This window comes from Papio anubis, chromosome 3 (assembly GCF_008728515.1).
Source record: "Papio anubis isolate 15944 chromosome 3, Panubis1.0, whole genome shotgun sequence".
Lineage (NCBI taxonomy): Eukaryota > Metazoa > Chordata > Mammalia > Primates > Cercopithecidae > Papio > Papio anubis.
In genome coordinates this window covers 34,171,281-34,184,024 of record NC_044978.1, presented here as the reverse complement: position 1 = coordinate 34,184,024, position 12,744 = coordinate 34,171,281, and the positions used below count along the sequence as shown (strand labels likewise).

General features: G+C 36.6%; 1 long non-coding RNA gene across 1 annotated transcript in view; it reads right to left on the bottom strand.

The window, feature by feature from the left end:
- The window catches only part of LOC103884724, an 89,935-nt gene extending 77,191 nt beyond the window's left edge, over positions 1-12,744 (bottom strand). Inside the window, exons 1-5 of the long non-coding RNA XR_004182635.1 lie at positions 12,017-12,744; positions 11,538-11,786; positions 10,912-10,976; positions 9,793-9,845; positions 5,822-6,037 (exon numbers count right to left, since the gene is read on the bottom strand). This is a non-coding gene — a long non-coding RNA (uncharacterized LOC103884724). The remainder of the gene's footprint in view (positions 1-5,821; positions 6,038-9,792; positions 9,846-10,911; positions 10,977-11,537; positions 11,787-12,016) is intronic.

Here is a 12,744-nt window from a genome sequence, read left to right as displayed (position 1 = left end):
GTTTTATATATTTTTTTTCTTTTTTAAGTTTCATTTTAGGTTCAGGGGGTACATGTGCAGATTTGTTTCATGGGTAAACTTCCTGTTGCTGGGGTTTGGTGTACAAATCATTTCATCACCCAGGCAGTCAGCATAGTACAGGTAGTTTGTTGACTCTCACCCTCCTCTCACCCTCCATCCTCAAGTAGGCCCCAGTGTGTTTTGTCTCCTTCTTTGTGTTCATGTGTACTCAATGTTTAGCTCCCACTTATAAGTGAGATCATGCAGTATTTGGCTCTCTGTACCTGCATTAATTTACTTAGGAGAATGGACTCCAGCTACATTCACTGCTACAAAGGACATGATTACATTCTTTTCTATGGCTGTGTAGCATTCCATGGTGCATATGTACCACATTTTCTTTATCCACCACTAATGGGCATCTTGGTTGATTCCATATCTTTGCTATTGTGAGTAGTGCTGCAATAAACGCATAAATACATGTGTCTTTTTGGTAAACAATTTGTATTCCTTTGAGTATATACCCAGTAATGAGATTTCTGGCTGAATGGCAGTTTTGTTTTAAGTTCTTTGAGAAATCTCCATACTGCTTTCCACAGTGGCTGAATCAATTTACATTTCCACCATCAGTATATAAGCATTCCCTTTGCTCTGCAACCTTTGCAGCTCCTGCTATTTTCTGACTTTTTCGTAATAGCCTTTCTGACTCATGTGAGATGGTATCTCATTGTGGTTTTGGTTTGTATTTCTCTAGTGATTAGTGATATTGGGAATTTTTTTCACATGTTTTTTGGTCACGTGTATGTCTTCTAACTACAAAGTTAATTAAGAAAAGAGATATATCTCCAACAATTTACAATGGACAACTTATAGCTACAAAGAATTGTATCAATGGAAACTAAATGTATTTTAACATTAAATCTGTACAAGCAACAGGAAATAAAGAACTCTGCAGCAACTTCTGAAGAACATAACATGTCAACCTGAATAATTTAGATTACATTCTCTCTCTCTCTCTCTCTCTCTCACTCTCTCTCCCCTTCGTATGTATTTATCCCTTTATTTATTGGCCTATTCACAAGATATTCACCAATTAAGTGCTTCTTAAAAGTAGATATAAATGAAAAAATATTTGGGGAGTTTGATAATTGCAGATTGCGTCTCTCATGCCAAGAGATTCTTTGACCTTAGTGTCCGGGGCAGAGTCCGGGAATCTGCATTATTGTGAGGAACACCAGACAATTTTGATGAAGGGAGCCAAATCCTAGCACCACAGTTGAATAAATACAGCCGTAGTTTTTTTTTAATAATCTCTTCCATATTTGTATTTTATCCACTATGCTTATTTAAATATAATCTTAGTATTATAATATAACCTATATTTTATTCCATCTATTAATAGTACCCTCTTACTGGTATATAATATAACATACAATCCACTTAACAGAAGGCAATATTTACATTTTCTGTATGCTTTCCCTGTCTCAGGTAAACTCAATTAGGTAATTTGAATCTCCAAACAAAACGATTTCTTTATCAAATTTAGATGTGCTAGCAGACCAAGAGCAAGATGAATGAACCAGTCAGAAGCTTTACTACAGCTATTTTTAAAAACTTCCATGAAATAGAAGAAATCACAAAAAGATGCCAGAAGACAGAGTTGTTAGAAGATTATAAGATGGTATAACATTTGTTCTTAGTTATTAGTGTTAAGAAAATAACTCAGTGATGATAAAGAAAGTGTAGAACGGATTCCAAAAAATGAAAGTTTTATTCAAGTGTCATCTACATGTTAAAGGATTAAATTGAAGGTCTTAGTAATTATTTTTAAGAATAAAAAAAATCATAAATGCATTGCCCTTGCATGATAATACTTAGCAGATCTTGCTGCTAAAATCCAAAAATGTAACTAAACCAAAATTACACTCCTTTTACATCCTGGTCAGTGTCTAACATTTTATAGTTACAGCATTCTTCTCTCAGCTTCACTTTTTCTGCTTCATCTTTTTTTCCCCACTATGGGTTGCTGACACCTCAGCATGAATTACCTCAGAGGCTTTCCTGAGAGTAGGTTATCATGGAGGGAGGGAGAGGATAAAGCACTAAAAAGAAAATTCACATACTTTACCTTTTAAACTTTGAAAGAGTCATGAATGGTGAAAAGAAAGATGCTGAAGATAATGGCCAAATGCTAATATAATTATCTTGAACAGAATGATATAATCATGGGCTCAATGGGACTGAAATTGAGATTATAGATTGAAGTCAAGGCAGTATGGAATGGCAGGAGTGACTGAAAGTAACTAGGGCTCAGAAAGATGGTCCATGTCTTTTTGTGCATAGGATTTGAATTATGTCTGGAATTCTTTTGAGTAGTAGTTTGAATTAGAGAAGAGAAAAAGATAACCAAAAAGCATTTTAATAAGGGAATAGGGAAGACGTGCAGGTTCTTGAAGGAGAGAGTCATAGTCAAGAGTGGTGAAGCTGAAGTAACAGAATTTCCTATGGTCCCGTGGTGCCTTCCAGATGTACCAAAGAGGACTCTCTGGGGCCAGGGGGGGGATCCCATAATCTGTATACTTATAAAGTACCTCCAGTGATTCTTGTTCCAGGAAATCAGGGACCCTGAACAGAGGGACCAGCTGAAGTCACGGCAGAAGAACATAAATTGTGATTAATACTTTTATAATTTCTTACACCTGTCTTTACTGCAATCTCTGAACATAAATTGTGAAGATTTCATGGACATTATCACTTCCCCAATCAATACTCTTATAATTTCCTATCCCTGTCTTTACTTTAATCTCTTAATCCTGTCATCTTCATAAGCCGAGGATGTATATCACCTCATGACCCTGTGATGATTGCGTTATCTGCACAAATTGTTTGTAACGCATGTATGTTTGAACAATATGAAATCTGGGCACCTTGAAAAGAGCAGGATAAGAGTGATTTTCAGGGAACAAGGGAGATAACCATAAGGTCTGACTGCCTGTGGGGCCAGGCAGAACAGCGTCATATTTCTCTTCTTACAGAAAGCAAATAGAAGAAAAATCACTGAATTCTTTTTCTCAGAATGGAATAGCCCTGGGAAAAGAATGCATTCCCAGGGGAAGGTCTTTAAAATGGCCGCTCTGGGAGTGTCTGTCTTATGCAGTTGAAGATAAGGGATGAAATATGCCCTGGTCTCCTGCAGCACCCTCAGGCTTGCTAGGATTAGGAAATTCCAGCCTGGCGAATTCTAGTCAGACTGGTTGTCTGCTCTTGAATCCTGTTTCCTGTTAAGATGTTTATCAATGACAATATGTGCCCAGTGGGACATGGACCTTCATCAGTAATTCTAGTTTTGCCCTGGCCTTGTGATCTCACTCTGCCTCCCTGCCCTTGTGAGCTTTTATTTCCCTCTGAAGCATATGATCTCTGTGACCCACTCCCTATTCGTACCCCCCTCCCCTTTTGAAAAAAAACTTGCTGGTTTTGCAGCTCAATGGACTTCCGTCAGCAGACGGAACCTGCTGACATGTGATGTCACCCCAGAGTACCAGCTGTAAAATTTCTCTCTTTGTACTCTTTCTCTTTATTTCTCAGACCGGCCGACACTTAGGGAAAATAGAAAAGAACCTATGTTGAAATACGGGGGGCTGATTCCCCTGATTATTCTAATATGGGCCTTCAGTTCAAAGGAGCTCATCTAGGCTATAGAGTTTGAGGGAAAGAATTGTGTGGATGAGACAGTAAAATTCTTATTCATTTTAAGAGATGTCATGAATTAAATAGCTAATAGGTTGAGTTCCACACTTCACTTTTCCAGAACTAGCTCTGTTAAAAGAAATTTTACACTCTCTCTCTCTATATATATATAATTTTAATTGCTCAAAATAATAAAGTTCATTTAGGAAAATTCAAAAAGAAAGATGAAGAAAGAATTAATATAGCACTCATGGCATAAATATAGTTAACTTTTGTATATATTTACTCTGCTTTTTTTTTCATTCTCATGTTTAAAAATATGTGATTAGAATGTACATCCAACTTCATATCTTGCATTTAAAATAAATACTACTTTTGTGGTAAACATTTTTCATTTTATATCGTTTTTCAGTAATGAGTTTAGTAGTGATGTCATATTTGAATGACTATTAAATTATGTATAGGTATCATATTTCTGAATAAACCTAAGTTCACAAATGGGAGTGTAAACGTGCTTATAATTTATGCTATTGTGTGACTTCTCTACTTTTCCTTATGTGCCTGTATGTCCCTTCTCCCACTTCTTTCTTCCTTCCTTCTTTCCTGCCTGCTTTCCTTCCTTCTTACTTCCTTCCCTTCTTTCCTGACTGGGAGGAACTCTCTGTCATCCTTGCTAGAGTGGGATGAAGCAGAACAATTGAAAGAACTCCATAAAATACTGATGTATGCATGCTTGCACTTATATACAAGTTTTTATTAAACCCTCTCTATAAGTGAGAAAAAAAAATAGATTCCTCATAGTAACTTTCACTGAAAAACATCTTTGTGGGGTAGTCATATGTTAAGGAACTAACATGAATAGCTAAATTAAATTTATGTTTTATTCATATGTGAACAAAATATAATATTCATAGGCAGCCGGGCGCGGTGGCTCAAGCCTGTAATCCCAGCACTTTGGGAGGCCGAGATGGGCGGATCACGAGGTCAGGAGATCGAGACCATCCTGGCTAACACGGTGAAACCCCGTCTCTACTAAAAACTACAAAAAACTAGCCAGGCGAGGTGGCGGGCGCCTGTAGTCCCAGCTACTCGGGAGGCTGAGGCAGGAGAATGGCGTGAACCCGGGAGGCGGAGCTTGCAGTGAGCCGAGATCGCGCCACTGCACTCCAGCCCGGGCGACAGAGCGAGACTCCATCTCAAAAAAAAAAAAAAAATATTCATAGGCATGGTCTGAGAGCAAAAACTTCATGGTGTCCCCAGGCCAAAAGAAGCACCTAAGACTACAACTTACTAAGTAGATATGCCCAGTTGAAAAACATACATATGAATTGAAGAAAACTGTATTATTTTATTCTTAAATAAACACAACTACATACTAATGAGATATATGTGTGCCTGGTGGGCTCTGTGCAACTTCTCATACCACTTCTACTCTCATTTCCTGGTCCTCACTGACTTTCCACATGGTAATTTCTTTTGATCACAGCAACTATTTCTTAAACTAAGCTTCATAAAAATATGTCATCAAAAGGTGTGTATCACAATTTCATACTGACCCTGTGAAATAGCTCAAGCTGTACTTTGTGCAGTACCTAGTGGATATTAAATATTGGTATCTAACCAGTATTGAGCATGTCTGTGCTCTCCTCTGAAATGTCAAATACACCATTAGCACTCATGTTAATTTGCTGTGGTGGCCTGGATTACATCAGGGCAAAACTGGGAACCATGCACTTAGCATCATCTGAAAATTTTAATATGTTCTACGTGTTTCATAGTAATGTGCCTGATGAAAGCATTAAATAGCATGAATATGAATAAATAACCCTTTTTCAATGGAGTCAAACCAAATACCAAATTAGTAAATTTCACAATTAGTTATATATAAATACATGTACATAAAATATATATAATTTTTAAAATTAAACATATTTTTTAAAATTAAACAATATCCCTATGATATAAAGTACTACATATTTTTTATATATTATATATATATATATATTTTCAGTTGGGGAAAGCTAAGTGATTTTACTGACTTTCAGAGTCAGATGCCCTTGTCAAATTTAATATATCCCTCTTGTTTTACAGTGGAGAAATCCGAGGTTCAGATAGATTAAATGACACTTACAAATCACATAGCAGGTGAATCACATATTCAAGACAGTGCTCAGATCTTCCAAGACCAACTTCTATGCATTACTCAGCAATCAGGCCATGTATAGAGTACAGGGAGTTCTCCACAGTTCCTTCCTCCTGGGCTATGCTCCTCAATGAAGGTAGTGTTGAGAATGTGGCAGTTAAATATTGAAATTGGCTACCAGGAAACCTTGTGTTGTCTTCTTGCCTAGAGTTTTAACAAGTTTAAATGCCATTCAGTTAAAGAAAACAAATACAAGGTAAATCTACATAAACCTACAGTCTGGAAGTAGAAATTGCCTCTCAGTGTAACCTTTCCTTTTTGCAAATTGTTTATGTGTACTGAACACCATGTTCATCTAAGTGCACACATTGCAAATATCCCTTCTATTTTCATTGTGTGTTCTTACCTATTGGGCTTCTATTGGCAGATAAAATTTTAGATTTTGCAGTCTCTGGCTCTGATAATCACATTAACTGCAAGCCAAAGAGTAAAACTGTCATTGTGGAACTTCAGAGGCTGCCCTTCCTTTCCCAGAAAGTTGCTCTTTAATGCATGTATTGAACAAGCAAATAGCATCTAAAATATACTATAAGGCCCTAGGAATATAGCTAACAAGGGACATGAAAGACTTCTTCAAAGAGAAATACAAACTACTGTGCAAGGAAATGAGAGAACACAAACAAATGAAAAAACATTCCATCCTCACAGATAGAAAGAATCAATATCGTTAAAATGGCCATACTGTCCAAAGTAATTTATAGATTCGATGCTATTCCCATCAAACTACTATTGATATTTTTCACAGAATTAGAAAAAACTACTTTAAAATTTATATGGAACTGAAAAAGAGCCCATATAGCCAAGACTGTCCTAAGCAAAAAGAACAAAACTGGAGGCATCATACTACCTGATTTCAAACTATATACAAGGTTACAGTAACCAAAACAGTGTGGTACTGGTACCAAAACAGAAATATAGACCAATGGAACAGAACAGAGACCTCAGAAGTAACACGATAAATCTACAACTATCTGATCTTTGACAAACCAGACAAAAACAAGCTATGGGGAAAGGTTTCCTCATTTAATAAATGGTGCCAGGAAAACTGGCTAGCCATATGCAGAAAACTGAAACTGGACCCTTTCCTTGCACCTTATACAAAAATTAACTTAAGATGGATTAAAGACTTAAGTGTAAAACCCAAAACCATAAAAACCGTAGAGAAAATCTAAGCAGTACCATTAACAACACAGACATGGGCAAAGCCTTCCTGACTACAACACCAAAAGCAGTTGCAACAAAAGCCAAAATTGACAATAAACTGAAGAGCTTCTGCACAGCAAAATAAACTGTCATCAGAGTGAACAGGCAACTTATACAATGTGAGACAATTTTGCAATCTACCCATTTGACAAAGGTCTAATATTCATAATCTACAAAGAACTTAAATTTACAAGAAAAAACAAACAACCCCATCAAAAAGTGGGCAAAGGATGTGAACAGACACTTCTCAAAAGAAGACATTACGTGGTCAACAAACATATGGGGGGAAAAAAAGCTCAACATCACTGATCATTAAAGAAATGCAAATCAAAACCACAATGAGATACCATCTCATGTCAGTCAGATGGTGATTATTAAAAAGTCAAGAAAAAATAGATGCTGGAGAAGCTGTGGAAAAATACAAACGTTTTAACATGGTTGGTGGGAATGTAAATTAGTATCAAACATTGTGGAAGACAGTGTGGGGATTCCTCAAGGATCTAGAACCAGAAATACCATTTGACCCAGCAATCCCATTACTGGGTATATACTCAAAGGAATGTAAATCATTCTACTTTAAAGACACATGTACATGTATGTTTACTGCTGCACTATTTACAATAGTAAAGACATGGAACCAACCCAAATGCCCATGAATGATAGACTAGATAAAGCAAATGTGGTACATATACATCATGGAATACTATGCAGCCATAAAAAGGGATGAAATCATGTCCTTTGGAGGTTCATGGATGAAACTGGGAGCCATCATCCTCAGCAAACTAATGTAGGAACAGAAAATCAAACACTGCAGGTTCTCGCTCATAAGTGGGAGTTGAACAACAAGAACACATGGACACAGGGAGGGGAACAACACACACTAGGGCCAGTCGGTGGTTTGGGGGTGAGGGGAGGGAGATCATTAAGACAAATAGCTAATGCATGTGGGGCTTAAAACCTAGATGACGGGTTGATAGGTGCAGCAAATCATCACGGCATAAGTATACCTATGTAACAAACCTACACGTTCTGCACTTGTATCCTGGAACTTAAAGTAAAATAAAATAAAATAAAATAAAATAAAATAAAATAAAAAACTACAAATGCAAAAAATATATATACTATAAGGCAAAGGGATGGGTAATGATATTTCTCTTAGACTATCACCAATTTATTCCCTCCTTTGTATATACATGCCCTTTTCCCATTCACAGGTAGAGTATATTCCTCTTCCCCCTTTGTATATAATGTATCTTAGAGACTTGTTTCCCCAAAAGATCAGCAGGACAGATGCTCTGGGCTTTGGGAGGTCATAATAAGCCTTATAGTTTCTGCCTGGGTCACATAGAACACTCTCTTTTAGAAGCTTCTCTCTTTCGAAAGCTAAAATCCATGTAATAAGTCTAAATACTCTGAGATTGTCATGTGTAAACAGGGGGAAGCATGAGCCTCCAGGTACTATCACCAACTCAACCCAGGAGCCAGGACATGTGAGTCAAGTTACCATCACTCTTCAGTTGATGCCACATGGATCAGAGATGAACCGCCTAATTGGGCCTTTCCTGAACTTCTGATACACAAAAAACAACATAAAATAACTGTTTTAAGCCACTGAGTTTTGGGGTAGTTTGTTAGATTGCAATAAGAAGGCAGAGTAAGATGATCACATGCCCTTTTAATATCACATTGGAGCATCATCTTAAGTCTGTAAAGGTCAGTTGACTTGCTAGGTTAAAGTGACCTATTTAGTTTGACTTATTGTGTGCCATATTGTCCAGCCTCATAAAGTTTGATGCAAACTTATAGAAAATTGTGAAATTTTGTTTTTCCTAGCAGAGATGCAAATAATTTCTGCCTGGTGAAAAATATAAGTCCAAAAGTTATGGCTTTATAGCACAGGAGGATATCTACCACTTTTGCATTAATGCATCAGTCTTACCCAGGATTCTTTCTTTCACTGACTATATATGCATTCACTTTTGGGATCCTACTTTGAATCAGCTTTGTTGTTGTGCAGGTTTTCTTTAATCAATTAAATAGATCTTTGACATACACTCACCATATATTTTGTTTGAGAGTAATGTCCTTAACCTTGGAAACTATACTTTGACATATGTAAAAGATTGTTCTTCACCACTGGGTTCTCCATTGACTCAGTATCACATATCCCAGTTAAATGCACTGGAGAAATATATTTCATAAAGAAGACAGTATCCCAATGCTGGCTAAAGCCAAAAAGTATTTCTATCTAGGTTTACAAAGGGTTGGGGTACCTCCTCCATAAAGCATTTCTCTAATTCTTCCCATACACAAGATTCATTTAAAAAAAAAAAAAAAAAAAAAAACAAATGGCCATTCTTCTTTGGGATCTCAAAGCTTCTGTCAGAGTCCACTCACAAATTTCAATCTGTTCAGTGTATTTCTTTATTTAAAAGCCTGTGTACCCTTAACAGACTAGAGACAATCAATAGCAGGTCTGTGTGCAATTCCTGACCAGTGTCTAGCATACAGCCTCAACAAAGATTTGTTTACAGGAGTGGTGGGTAATAGAATCGTTTATGGATTTTATATAATTCTTTTGTATAATAAAAGAGTAACTCTCAGGCAGGAATCTAGACCCAACATAGTGGCGTTACCCGCGTAGCAGGCCTTTTGTTAAAGACTCCCTTCACCCTTGTACACACCCGCAGACTTACATGCGTCAGAGTTCCGGCTGGGCAACCACATTCCCCCATGACCTGCAGCTCACCTGCATTCCACAAGTTGGTAAACAGCAGTTTCAGTTAACAGTTTCCAAAGACCCCTTCCTCATGACCCTTACTCAACTCCTGCCCTAGTAGTTTCAAGACCCCCCAGACCCTGTTTGCACAACCAGCTTCCCTACCTCTCAGGCTATAAGAAGCCCCTACCCTCCTCCCTCAGCACGACTTCCTCGGCCCGCACCTTTGGACCAAGGAACCTCGCCTGCGAGTTCTAATGAAGGCTATTCTCACTGCCATTTGCCTTGTGTCTTCATTCCCGGTTCGGCTCCAGCCTCAGTTTACCTTTACAGTAATGAGTCATGAATTAAATGCTACTTGCTTTATTCATTTCATGTTCTGAAATTTTCATTTTGAATAAGACATTTCACCATCTCCAAAACGCTATGTGAAAACCGTATATAAATCTTTGACTTCCCCTTTCTCGGGAGATATCAATAGTAGTTTAGCATGAGAAAGAGCTTTGATTTTACTTGTACTCTTTTGAAAAAAAAATTAAAACTTAAATTTGTTTTGAGTGTATGATTCAAAAATATGTATCAAATTATGTTTCTATATGCTACAAGGATAAACACTTATTAAATAAAATTGAAATTTCTAAAAGGGTGCATGTTTCCTCTTTAGCCATGGGTCTTCTGTGCATGTTTCAGATAATCAAATGAAAATTTGCATTGATTAAATTCTGAATTCCACTTAAAAATGTCCCTTCCTTTGTTCTTAGTTAAAATTCAAACTATGAATCATTTGCATTTAAATACCCTTTTAGATTTGGTTCCTTACCAGTATCAATATCCATTTGGTTGATTGCTAAAAAGTAAAAATCTCAGCAACGTGCTGCATATGTTGCTTATAATCCTGCTTAATTGCTTTGAATCTGCAATTAAAAACTCAAAACAAAAATAAAAAGCCAAATCCAAGGAAATAAAAATCATAGCAAATGATATGCCCAATTTAGGAAGTAGCATACATTTTACTTTGAATGACTACTTGCTTTTCTTGAATAAGACACCTGCCTTATTCATATTGCATATGAACATTTTAAGAAATTTAGCCTACCAGATTTGTGAAGTTCACTATTTGATGACCATTTCTTGTCCATTCAAACTTTACTGGACCATTCACTACAAATGAAGGTAAGAGAAGGAAGTCAGTTTTTCATCAGAACAAACACAATTAGATTTACTAGTTTTTCAGAAAATGGAGTTTTTTTAAAAAAAAGACTACTTTAAAATAGTACATTTGTGTAGACTTTTTTATATGTGTATTTGATGCAGCCCCAATTATGTCTGTTCAGGTATTAACTCCTTCTGCTCCTTCTCCTCCCTGAAGGGAAAAGCAGGCATAGATCCAAACAGAAATATACGTATGACCTATTGAGAATCTATATTATAACCAAATGGCCATTAGGATATCTAGGTTTCATAATTTTTGCTACAAGGCAGTTATTGAAAGTTTAAATACTATTTCTATAAGAGGGACTTAATAAGCTTAAAAATAATCACTTAATGTATTGAGCATTTAAACAAAGCAAGACAATTAGTTTTAAATATGCTAAACACCATAACTACATGTTCGCCTAGTTTGATTATTAATATTTCCTAACTAGGAACTTATTAGGCTTTGTTTGTTTAACCTAGGAAGTTAAGTACATGACTTTATTAGCTTCTCTGAGCTTTTCTTACATTATTGGAGTTAAGAGAATTCTTCCATTTGAGCTGGCTGTCCTCACTCTTTGGTCCTGTGCTCTTCCTCCTTTCCTCAAATTTCTTCCTTTTGGTCAGTAGCCTGATTTGTGGGTTTACTTCTTTTCTTCGGGAATCAGCTTCCACATTTCAGCCGAACTTCACTACTTTGTTCTGTCTGGGGTTTAAGTCAGATTGATATGGCTTGAAAGTTATTCAATAATCTCTCAGGAAACCCTGATGTTAAGGCTGGAAAAAAAAAATTTAAAAATAAAAATAAAATAAAACAAAAAAGAAAACAAACTAGCTTTCTGGCAGAGTGAAACAAGGAAACCTTGGAATCCAAAGAAACTTATTCTCGTGTGCTTTTTTTTCTTCCTAATTTAGTTTCCCCATATCCAAAAAGTCACCACTTCAATCTTCCCCACCTGGGGTCACTGAAATTTTATACTGAACACTTTATATAGACTCCATGTTACCTGAAGTGTTTGCCTTTTCATGGAAGAAGCTTCTTGGTTTTCCCATCATTCAATTTAACCTTTGTGGTTAAGGTTTATGTAATGTGAACTTGGCTTAAGGAAAAAATTGTAAAATGCCTCGCTCTTACTCCCTGCTGCATTTATGTGAAAGAAATAACTGGACAAGGGTACTGCAAATATATCCAAGATAATTTCTCATGGTTTTGTCCATAACAACAATAACTCATGAGAATATAATCATACAGTTTATGACTAGGCAACCATTAAAGGAAGGATATTTATTTATATTAAGGAAATGGAAATATGTTTTTGACATTTTTTTAAGCTTAAAAGTTGAGAAAGCAGGCTAAAGTTAATTAAAAGTAGAGATTTTACACCAATATGCTGATGATGGTCATGCTGGATGATGAAAGTTTAGACTTTATACAGTCCACCACTTACGCTCCCTATGTGGCTACAGTTGTCATTCTGCATACTGGGGTGGGGGGTGGGGAGTGAAACGATTGGTTTCAGAAGCCCTGCATATGCCAAAACCCAGGCATATTCATGTCTGGCAGTCGGCCCTGCAGAACCACATATATGAAAAACGGACCTTCTGTAAAGGCCATTTCACATCCGCAAACACTGTATTTTCCATTTGTGTTTGGTTGAAAAAGATCTGAGTATAAGTGGACCTGTGCAGTTCAAACTGTGTTGTTTGAGGGTAAACTATATTTAGTTTTACATTC